Source organism: Procambarus clarkii, chromosome 52, assembly GCF_040958095.1.
Source record: "Procambarus clarkii isolate CNS0578487 chromosome 52, FALCON_Pclarkii_2.0, whole genome shotgun sequence".
NCBI lineage: Eukaryota > Metazoa > Arthropoda > Malacostraca > Decapoda > Cambaridae > Procambarus > Procambarus clarkii.
The window spans coordinates 34,772,853-34,786,078 of NC_091201.1; positions in this window are offsets into that span (position 1 = coordinate 34,772,853).

A 13,226-nucleotide genomic window follows, 5' to 3' on the forward strand; every position below is an offset into this window, starting at 1 on the left:
AATATCAAGGTGGTCAGTGAGTATCCAAAGGTCTTCTCTGAGTACTCTTTATTTTCTTCTCCGAGGCTATGGGTCCCTACACTTGCACTAGAGGTGGTACCCCTTCTAGGTTTAAAAATATATATATAATATATATATATATATATATATATATATATATATATATATATATATATATATATATATATATATATATATATATATATATATATATATATATATATATATATATATATTGTGACGGTAACGCGTTGGTGTTCGGCTGTTTAAGGCTAGGGGTATGGCCTCGTCACATAGTTATAAAAAAAAAAATAGAAAAACTGGAACTTCGTCTGTGGTAAGGTAAGGAGAAGACACACAAAACACAAGTAAATTTTAACAATGAAATTTTAATTACGTTAAATAAATCAAAACATGAATAAAATGCACAAACAAATTCTTATAATAAAATCAATCAAAATAATAAGAATAATTAGATGACACAATGAAAAGTTACGTTAAGGCAAAATAACAAGAAGTGCAATACAAAAGTAAATGGGAGGTGCTGGAATATTGGCTTTAAGCCACCACTTCTCTCAGTACACGCTAGCGTCTAGCCGGGAGTAGTGGTGACAACGAGAGCACTGAACATTCTGAGGTCTGAGGTTGGGGCGACCCCAGACATCAAGTAGTATGGGGGGGCGAGTGCAGGTGCAGCCAGACCGGCGACCAATCAGCGGAGCCGGTAGCGATCAACATGTAGTTTGGTGGTTTGAGTCCGAACAGGTGGCTGGCTGCATACGTTTTGCTCACCCTGGCAAGCCTTGCTGGTGTTGTTGTTGTTGTTGGACATGTCTTCCATAGTCGTTTTATATAATTTCAACGACGTGTTTGTGGAGGGAAGAGCAGGCTCAATCTCTTGAAGGAGATTATTGTCACAATATATATACATATATATATATATATATATATATATATATATGTATATATATATATAAATATATATATATATATATATATATATATATATATATATATATATATATATATATATATATATATATATATATATATATATATATATAGATATATGTATATAGATATATATATATATATATATATATATGTCGTACCTAGTAGCCAGAACTCACTTCTCAGCCTACTATGCAAGGCCCGATTTGCCTAATAAGCCTAGTTTTCATGAATTAATGTTTTTTCGACTACCTAACCTACCTAACCTAACCTAACCTAACGTTTTCGGCTACCAAACCTAACCTAACCTATAAAGATAGGTTAGGTTAGGTTAGGTAGGGTTGGTTAGGTTCGGTCATATATTTACGTTAATTTTAACTCCAATAAAAAAAAATTGACCTCATACATAATGAAATGGGTAGTTTTATCATTTCATAAGAAAAAAATTAGAGAAAATATATTAATTCAGTAAAACTTGGCTTATTAGGCAAATTGGGCCATGCATAGTAGGCTGAGAAGTGAGTTCTGGCTACTAGGTACGACATATATATATATATATATATATATATATATATATATATATATATATATATATATATATAAAAATATATATATATATATATATATATATATATATATATATATATATATATATATATATATATATATGTGTGTGTGTGTGTGTGTGTGTGTGTGTCGTACCTAGTAGCCAGAATGCACTTCTCAGCCTACTATGCAAAGTCCGATTTGCCTAATAAGCCAAGTTTTCCTGAATTAATATATTTTCTCAAATTTTTTTCTTATGAAATGATAAAGCTACCCATTTCAGTATGTATGAGGTCAATTTTTTTTATTAGAGTTAAAATTAACGTAGATATATGACCGAACCTAACCAACCCTACCTAACCTAACCTAACCTATCTTTATAGGTTAGATTTGGTTATGTAGCCGAAAAAGTTAGGTTAGGTTAGGTTAGGTAGGTTAGGTAGTCGAAAAATCATTAATTCATGAACACTTGGCTTATTAGGCAAATCGTGCCTTGCATAGTAGCTGAGAAGTGCGTTTTGGCTACTAGGTACGACATATATATATATATATATATATATATATATATGTATATATATTTTGTGCTTTATTATGCATTTGATGGTTACAAGATATACATGGGTTGATACAAAAATAATAATGCAAAAAGGTGCTTAGAGGTTATGGATCTCTTGAAAAACACAACAATGGGAAACATTGATGAATGTCACAGACGGGTTCGATCATTGTTGCAAGTCAAACACTTCTTCGAATTCCTCTGAAGTTGGACTAGTGCCCAAGACGCAACAGGCATTTCCCCTCTGAATCGCAACACTGAGGCGCTGGAACAAGAAACTTTTTGCTCTCTGGTCTTTTGTAGCGCTGATCAATTTGTCCCCCAATTCCTTCAGGAACTTCAATGCACATTTTCCCCACGAACCGAGGGTCTCCGAGCCGATCGGAACAAAGCTGTAGCAGTGTGCTAGACCTCTGTATTTAATAATTTTCTGCGATTCCCTGAAAGAAGCAGCACCACCGCTTTCACGTGTGCTGTAGTGGAGGTAGGTACTGGCCAGTGTGGCAGCGCACATGTAGTCCCATACCACTTGCTTACCATCCTTCCAAGGTAGCAAGGTGACCCCATCAGGGCGCTTCTGAGGGTCGTTAGGTCTGGATAAGTGTGGTTCTCTTTGTGCTGGGCAGCGGGCTGTGGCGAGGCTCCTCTTGATGATGTCGTTGACTTCTTCATGTCTTGCAATTTTACCCTGTGATTTACGACATACCAGACCATGACGACCATATTGGTCTGCCATCGCAGTTCCGCAGATGCACCTATGTTCGGTGAGGATGGGGGCGGCAAGGCGAAGGGCAACTCCAATGCGGAGAGCGTCATGACTGAGGCGAGTTCCCAGGGCTGCATTGGGCACAGCAAATAAAAAATCCCCGGCGTGGGGTGCTGTTACCGCTAGGAGGCGGGCTTTGTTTTCAGCATCAGCGTTGTCAATCATTGCTGTGACAGTCTTTTCCATTATGGGGCTATCCCAGTGGGCCTGCTTGTGGTCTTTTGGGACTTGTGGTCGGGGTTGAGGGTGTGCAATGGTGTCCCATTGTCTGGCTGCTTCGATGAACGTTTGATCATGAGTTCCCGCTGTCTCTCTCATACGCTCTGGTAGGATCTATGTATATATATATATATATATATATATATATATATATATATATATATATATATATATATATATATTATATAGTTATATATATATATATAATATATATATATATATATATATATATATATATATATATATATATATATATATATATATATATATATATATATATATATATATATATATATATATATATATGTATACACACACACACACACACACATGTGTGTGTGTGTGTGTGTATTTTCTTTAAAAATTTTATATTTATAAATATATATGTATATAAAAATATTGATCTGAGCCTGTATGGATAAGGACCCTGTGGGTCCAGGAGGCCATCTGTGTCCCCTCAGATGGTCTCCCTTATCACAGTTTGTGTCTATGGATGTGTGTGAGTGTGTGAGTGTCACTGTGAGTGTCCGGGTGAGTGTGGGTGTCCCTGTGAGTGTCCGGATGATTATGTGTCCGGTTACATCTGTGGTTTCAGGAGGTCATCTGTGTCCCCTCAGATGGTCTCCCTTATCACAGTCTATGGATGTGTGTGCGTGTGAGTGTCCCTGTGAATGTTCGGATAAGGGTGTGTGTGTGTGTGTGTGAGTGTCCGGATTTATGTGAGGTTTGGTTCCAGGAACCATTTGTGTCCCTCCTCCCCCAAATCTCCTCCCTGATTCCCACCGTGGGTTCGAATCCCAGGTGATTAGACCTACCCTAGGTCTATGGATCCAAGGTATCCACCCGTGGGCCCAACGGATTTCACCCCTTCCCCACTTTCCTAGGGCCAGGCCAATTCCAGCTATCCGGGGAACCTGTCGAAACAGAGGCAGCTACAGGAGGGGACACACAAATATTTGTGCCCTGCAGTTACACAACCGTTCCGACAGGCTCGATCGTAATCTATCCAGATGAGAACACGTTCTCCTCCGACTAGACCACGCTGGAGTCGCTGTATGTTTAAAATTTGGTTCCTTTATTTATAGTTAGTATTTTTGGTGTATTAATTGATTTGTTTTATATTTTTAATGACTTAGGTATAGTGATTTAAGGAGTCGGGGGAGGTTGGGGGGGGGGGGTGGTAGCGTGTGTAGTAGATTATACGAGATCGTGGTTAATTAGTATTTATCTAGTTGTGTTCACCTAGCTGTTCTTGCGAGGGTTGAGCTCTGCTCTTTCGGCCCGCCTCTCAACTGTCAGTCAATCAATTTTTACTAGCTAATAAAAAAAAATTCCACATACACACACCCAAGAAGCAGCCCGTAACAGATGTCTAATGCCCAAGTACCTATGTACTGCTAGGTAAGAGGAGCATCAGAATGAATGAAACTCTGCTGATTTTCGTTTGCGCCATCACCGGGGGATCGAACTTTGACCCTAGGATTACGAGTCGAGAGCGCTGTCCACTCAGCTATAAAGCCCCCTAGTTTGTGTTTTGGTGCAAAAGATAATTTGGGAGAGGTTAATGGAAAGGAATGATGTTTGGTGGCCTTAAAGGCACTGGCTGGAAGAGGGTTGCCAGTTATGAATTTAAATTATAAATTTATTAAGATAGGATATATATGCAAAAGACGTTGTGAGAGATAGTAAGAAAAGTGTTTCTGACTGAGGTTAGGTACTGTGTATGTATGTTAGGAAAAAGAATATTTATCAAAAACATAGATGATCTTTAGAAATGTTTGTTTGCAAGTAGTTGCAAATTATTGGGATTATATATTCAAATTATTGGGATAATAATCCAAATTATTATGGATTATATTATTTTTTTTCCTTAAGTATTTTCGTATATTAATACATCTTCATAAGGATTCCATGAATAAATATATATATATATATATATATATATATATATATATATATATATATATATATATATATATATATATATATATATATATATATATATATATATATATATATATATATATATAGTACCACCTCTGGCTGGAAGAAGGGGGACCCATAGCATAGAAGGATTCGAACCCAGACAGCCAGGAGGGCTCTTCATCCCAAAAATGGGGGAACAGGGGGAGTGGTGCAGGTGAAACAGGCATGAGGAAGGGGAACAGGGGGAGTGGTGCAGGTGAAACAGGGATGAAGAGGGGGAACAGGGGGAGTGGTGCAGGTGAAACAGGCATGAGGAGGGGGAACAGGGGGAGTGGTGCAGGTGAAACATTGATGAAGAGGGGGAACAGGGGGAGTGGTACAGATGAAATAAGGATGAAGAGGGGGAACAAGGGGAGAGGTGCAGGTGAAACTGGGATGAAGGGCGGGGAACAGGGGGAGTGGTGCAGGTGAAACAGGGACGAAGAGGGGGAACAGGGGAAGAGGTGCAGATGAAACAAGGATGAAGAGGGGGAACAGGGGGAGAGGTGCAGGTGAAACAGGGATGAAGAGGGGGAACAGGGGGAGAGGTGCAGGTGAAATAAGCATGAAGAGGGGGGAACAGGGGGAGTGGTACAGGTGAAAATGGGATGAAGTGGGAGTGAAGGAGGTGCAGGAAGGGGGAGCAGAGAATGTGATGTAGGAGGGAGGACGATGGGAAGGGCTGGTAACGGGAGGGAAGACTACATGATAGGTAAGAAGGGAATGTGAGTGAAGGAAGGGAAGGACTAGCAATGGGAGGGAGGAAAAACAGAGGGAATTGCGAGAGTGAGATGCGGCGGAAGGAATGAGAACGAAGGGATGGATCTGCGGCGAGAGGGAAGACGATGGGAAGAGCGGGATGGGGTAGGGGCGGGAGTGGGAAGGGCAGAAGGATGGAGGATGAGCAGGTTTATGAGAGGGAGGAAAAGGGAAGGAGAAGGTGCCAGAATGAGAGGAGGGAGTTTAGTAGTAAAATAGGAGAGGGAGTGGGGAGGGTGTTGATAGATGGTTATGATAAATGGATAGATTAATGGAAAGTTTATATAGGTAGATAGATGGATGGATACATTGATTGCTAAATATATATATTGACGGATAGACGGATGCATAGATGAGTTGATGGACGGAAAGACAGATGACTAGATGGATGGATAGAAAGATGAGTTGATGGACGGATACATGGATAGATAGATGTATATAATGATAAATGGTTGGTTTAATGGGAAGATAGATTGATGGATTGACAGATATAAGTAGATAGATAGATGGATACATTGATGGATACATTTATGCTAGGTGAACAGTCGAATCAGGTTAAAGAATATCTTTCGATTTGCTATTGCATCAACCGGGATTCGATCGGGGACCATTAGGATTATAACCATCGAACTCTCTCCATTTAGACGCTAGGCCTCCAGTTTGTATGTGTGTGTGTGTGTATGTGTGTGTGTGTGTGTGTGTGTTTGTGTGTGTGTGTTAGTTAGAGAGAAATAGATGTAGTAGATATAAAAGAGGATAAATACATTTATTTGATAGGCGGGGTCCAAGAGCTAATAACTCGATTCTGCAGATACATATAGTAAATATAAGGATAAAACACACACACACACACACACACACACACACACACACACACACACACACACACACACACACACACAGAGACGGGACCAAAGAGCCAGAGCTCAACCCCTGCAAACAGAACCAGGTGAGAATACACACACACACACACACACACACACACTAGTTGATAATGGACTGTTTTGTGTTCGTGTCCATGTGTACTATTGTCATGACCGACAGACACGTGAAGCTATATGTGTTTATGTGTACCTGTAATTAAACTGACATGTGTACGGTAATTATCTGTATGTGTCCATTTTAAAGGTACATATTAATGGCAAAAATTGACCCATCGCTACTCTCAGTAATTGACATGTTTTCGGTATAAATAGTCGTAATTTCAAACTGCGAATACGTGTAGAGAGCCAGAATTTAGCTCTAAATTTTGACTCAAGCGTCGAATTTGGGATGTTTGCGATGTTTTGAAAACTACAGGGGGGTTTGGGCAAAATGTGTTCCATCGCCGCTTTCAGTAACTGGCATATTTTCGGCATAAAAATTCGTAATTTCATACTGCGAATACGTGCAGACAGCCAGAATTTGACTCCAAAATATGGCTCATGCTCTGAATTTGGGATGTTTGGGATATTTTAAAAACTGCAAGGTGGGTTTAGGCAAAATGTAATCCATCGCCGCTCTCAGTAATTGGCATATTTTCGGTATAAAGTTCGTAATTTCAAACTGCGAATACGTGCACAGAGCCAGAATTTGGCTCCAAAATATGGCTCAAGCGTCGAATTTGGAGTGTTTGGGATATTTTGAAAACTGCCGGGCGGGTATAGGTAAAATGTGACTCATCGCCGCTCTCAGTAATTGGCATATTTTCGGTATAAAAAGTCATAATTTCAAACTGCGAATTCGTGCAGAGAGCCAAAATTTGGCTCCAAAATATGGCTCAAGCGTCGACTTTTGGATGTTTCGAATATTTTAAAAACTGCAGGGAGGGTTTGGGCAAAATGTGATCCATCGCTGCTCTCAGTAATTGGCATATTTTCGGTATAAAAGGTCGTAATTTCGAACTGAGAATTCGTGCGGAGAACCAGAATTTGGCTCCAAAATATGGTTCAAGGGTCGAATTTGGGATGTTTGAGATATTTTGAAATCTGCAGGGGATGGGGTCTGGGCAAAATGTGACCCATCGCAGCTCACAGTAGTTGCCATATTTTCGGTATAAAAAGTCGTAATTTCAAACTGCGAATTCGTGCAGAGAGCCAGAATTTGGCTCCAAAATATATCTCAAGCGTCGAATTTGGGATGTTTGGGATACTATGAAAACTGCAGGGGGGGTCTGGGCAAAATGTGATCCATCGCCGCTTTCAGTAACTGGAATGTTTTCGGTATTAGATTACTTTGCAATATAGTACCTAAATTTATGGCATTCATAAATTCATTCATAAATTAAAAGGGAATTTCAATCAGAAATGTTCGTTTCAAAAGGTGTTGTTGAGGTCACAGTTGGATTATTAGCACGTAAACAGTGAGTTCTTTTTCCTTCATTTTTCGTCGAGACTAAATGAATAACCAAATCATTTCTTAGATTAGGTTAGGTTAAGTTAGGTTACGTTACGTTAGTTACGTTACGTTTGGTTAGGATGGTTTAGGTTAGGTAAGGTAAGGTAAGGTAAGGTAAGGTAAGGTAAGGTAAGGTAAGGTAAGGTAAGGTAAGGTAAGGTAAGGTAAGGTAAGGTAAGGTAAGGTAAGGCAAGGCAAGGTAAGGTAAGGTAAGGTAAGGTAAGGTAAGGTAAGGTAAGGTAAGGTAAGGTAAGGCAAGGTAAGGTAAGGTAAGGTAAGGTAAGGTAAGGTAAGGTAAGGTAAGGTAAGGTAAGGTAAGGTAAGATAAGGTAAGGTAAGGTAAGGTTATGCTATTTTAGGTTAGGCTTCTTTCCTACGTCTTGTGGGATGTTGAAATAGGAGAGCATTAAAGGAATATGAACCGCCATGTGGCCGCCGCTGAGGAGATCAAGCGATGAAGAAACTGTCCTTCCCTCGTCTAACTGAACTGCTTCTTAACGTCAACAAGACAGGGGGAAAGAGTTCTAAAAGGTATAATCGTGAGGAACGTGATTCTTATCATCACAAGGCCATATACTCTAAAAGCAAGAAGGCCACCAATTTGCTCATAAGGAACGCTTCAGCACCAAGCGGACTTGCTACAAAGAGACAAATGTCACCTATGCCATTACACGCCTACTTGGGGAACTGTTAGCCCCAACGATCTCAATATACAGGCAAGACGACAACACCTCTTTCGAGGCGACTGACAATCCACAAACAGTAATACGCTATCAAAGGTTATATTATTATTTCTTTGTACATTCAGGGCATCACAGGAGATGTCCTGACTAGGAACACTAGTCAGGTCTAGAGTGGTTTGGTCATCAAATTACTTCCATCCTATAGCATGGATACCAAATCTGAACTGCATAATTGCACCGGGGTCTAATAAGGAGATGCTAAAGCTAAAGTATAATACTATGTATTTTGTTGCTTTAGATTCAGCTACTCGGAACAAAAAAGATACAAGTAGCACGGGCTATAATGAGCCCGTAGTGGACTTTAATATTTTATTGCTAGCATTTCAAGAAGTAATCATGGTATCCTATTTGCTCTATTCTGTACAGTTATGTCATCTTTTTTTTTACTTAAAATTCCAACCGATTTCAAATCTGCTTCGTATTCAGATTAAGATAATAAGAGTAATGAATAAGAGTGTGTATGTTTAACTCGAGCTGGCCTCAGTAAAGCCATTTTGTTAATTCTTTATTAATCTACTAGATTGGGAGGGGGGGTGCAGCCGGCATTGTTTGAGTGGGGGGAGGACCCGGCATCCCCCCCCCCTTTTATACACTAGCTTTTTCACTGTAACCATCTACACTACATAACCATGATCACTATGTAGCCTCAATACAAAGCGACTATTATCACCGCGGCCATCTTCACTACACACGACCATCAACACTGTGACCATCGTTACTTCACACAACCTTCAATCAACACTGTAGCCTTCAACACTATACCCGACCATCTTCGGCATTGTAACTATCTTCACTAAATATTTAACGCACTCACTTTACTCGCACTTCACAAAGCACTACACACCACTATACCAAAGTACTACACACCACTATAACAAAGTACTACACACCACTATAACAAAGTACTACACACTACTATAACAAAGCACTACACACCACTATAACAAAGTACTACACACCACTATAACAAAGTACTACACACTACTATAACAAAGCACTACACACCACTATAACAAAGTACTACACACCACTATAACAAAGTACTACACACTACTATAACAAAGTACTACACACCACTATAACAAAGCACTACACACTACTATAACAAAGCACTACACACTACTATAACAAAGCACTACACACCACTATAACAAAGTACTACACACTACTATAACAAAGTACTACACACTACTATAACAAAGCACTACACACCACTATAACAAAGTACTACACACTACTATAACAAAGTACTACACACTACTATAACAAAGCACTACACACCACTATAACAAAGTACTACACACCACTATAACAAAGTACTACACACTACTATAACAAAGCACTACACACCACTATAACAAAGCACTACACACCACTATAACAAAGTACTACACACTACTATAACAAAGCACTACACACCACTATAACAAAGCACTACACACTACTATAACAAAGCACTACACACCACTATAACAAAGTACTACACACTACTATAACAAAGTACTACACACCACTATAACAAAGCACTACACATCACTATAACAAAGCACTACACACCACAGTAACAAACCACTACACACCACTATAACAAAGTACTACACACCACTATAACAAAGTACTACACACTACTATAACAAAGCACTACACACTACTATAACAAAGCACTACACACCACTATAACAAAGTACTACACACCACTATAACAAAGCACTACACACCACTATAACAAAGTACTACACACTACTATAACAAAGCACTACACACCACTATATCAAAGCACTACACACCACTATACCAAACCACTAAACACCACTATATCAAAGCACTACACACCACTATACCAAACCACTAAACACCACTATAACAAAGCACTAAACACCACTATAACAAAGCACTACACACCACTATAACAAAACACTAAACACCACTATAACAAAGTACTACACACCACTATAACAAAGCACTACACATCACTATAACAAAGCACTGCGCACCACTATAACAAAGCACTACACACCACTATAACAAAGTACTACACATCACTATAACAAAGCACTACACACCACTATAACAAAGCACTACACATCACTATAACAAAGTACTACACATCACTATAACAAAGCACTACACACCACTATAACAAAGTACTACACACCACTATAACAAAGTACTACACACTACTATAACAAAGCACTACACACTACTATAACAAAGCACTACACACCACTATAACAAAGTACTACACACCACTATAACAAAGCACTGCGCACCACTATAACAAAGCACTACACACCACTATAACAAAGCACTACACACCACTATAACAAAGCACTACACACCACTATAACAAAGCACTACACACCACTATAACAAAGCACTACACATCACTATAACAAAGCACTGCGCACCACTATAACAAAGCACTACACACCACTATAACAAAGCACTGCGCACCACTATAACAAAGTACTACACACCACTATAACAAAGCACTACACATCACTATAACAAAGCACTGCGCACCACTATAACAAAGCACTACACACCACTATAACAAAGTACTACACATCTCAAAAAAAGTGAAAATACCTGAGAGTAGACATTATCCAAACACTAAACACCACAAGCTCATGTGAACAGGGCATCATTAGCACCATATGGGAAGTTACCGAACAAAAGAACGTCATTCAAGAATCTAAACAATCAGGCTCTCAAATCCACACATACCACATATGTAAGACCAATACCTGAGTATGCAGCGACAGCAGGGAACCCACACCTTGTGAAACATAAATAGAAACCTTGAAAAAAAGTTCAGAAGTTTGCCACAAGATTAGTACCAGAATTGAGAGACGTCAGCTTTGAGAACAGGTTGAGAGAACAATCTTAGAGGAGAGAAGAGAGAGAGAGAGGGGATATATTAACTACGTACAAGCTCTTAAAGTGAATAGATAAAGTTATCAAAGGAATCTTATTTTAATGTAAAAGACGTAAGATGTGAGTACATCACTACAACACGGCACCGCACTTACTAGACCAGTCGACTATTAGCATGACTATAATTCTTGCATCTGGTATATTATTACCAGATGTGTTCTTCAGGTTCTTGATAGTGTGAAGCGACCAACTATGGAGAAGGAAAAGGTCTCCGGCGACGATGGCCGCCACCAGAAGAAAACCAAGTCTGTCCGCTTCGCAGAAAATATCATCAGTCAGGTGCACGTACTCGAGGACTGGGCCTACGAGAGTTGGGTGTTTAGGAAAGAGGGAAAGAACTGGATTGCCGCAGGCTCATTCCGCCGCCGCTTTGACAGAAGGTGCCTCTCGACCGAAGACTTGCTGAAGGCCGACAAGGTCTTTGACCTCCTGCACAGAGAGAAAATATTTGCTCAGAGATTTAAGGAGTCTTCACTCACACAGTGATTTGTTAATTTATTATCTGTGTCTAACTTTTTAAAATAAAAATATTGCTGTTAGTTGATTTTTATTTGGTTAAGAAACGTGTGTGTGTGTGTGTACTCACCTAGTTGTGTGTCCATGTCTTTATATCCATTTCTTTCTCTCTCTAGAGGTGGTGGGGGGGGGGTAGTAAAGGGGGTCTAGGGCTTGAGGTACGCATTAATGATGCCACATAAACTGACACTTGGATGGGTGACACCGGAGTGGCTGACATTTGGGACCCTGACTCAAGTAGGGTTGTTGTGGTAAGGGACGCGGTGGTGATGACATTATTAACACATTACAGGACATTACAGGCAAAATATGACAATTTAACTGTTTTCATATTTCGCAGATATCAGTGAAAATGTTTTACATTATATAATTCAAATTTAACTGGATATTGCAAGATTCATTTTTGGGGGTCACTTGGCACCATTTCAAGTGGCACTCAATTCATTTATGGCCGCCACTGTTTACGGAGGGGCACGTACTCAACATGAATTACTGTTAAAAATTTGGTGAGACTATCCCCAAGAATCTGAAGACAGACAAACTCACAGAAACAGAGACAGAAAGAGAGAGGCAGAGACAGAATCATAGAAACAGAAGAATTATGTTGATATACACGGGATGTCGTATATGTTCTCATTTATAACCGTTATTTATATATTGATCAGAAATTTGTTTATTGCTGAATAATGCCGGATTAAAATGTGTGTGTGTGTGTGTGTGTGTGTGTGTGTGTGTGTGTGTGTGTGTGTGTGTGTGTGTGTGTGTGTGTGTGTGTGTGTGTGTACTCACCTATTTGTACTCACCTATTTGTGCTTGCGGGGGTTGAGCTTTGGCTCTTTGGTCCCGCTTCTCAACTGTCAATCAACTGGTGTACAGATTCCTGAGCCTACTG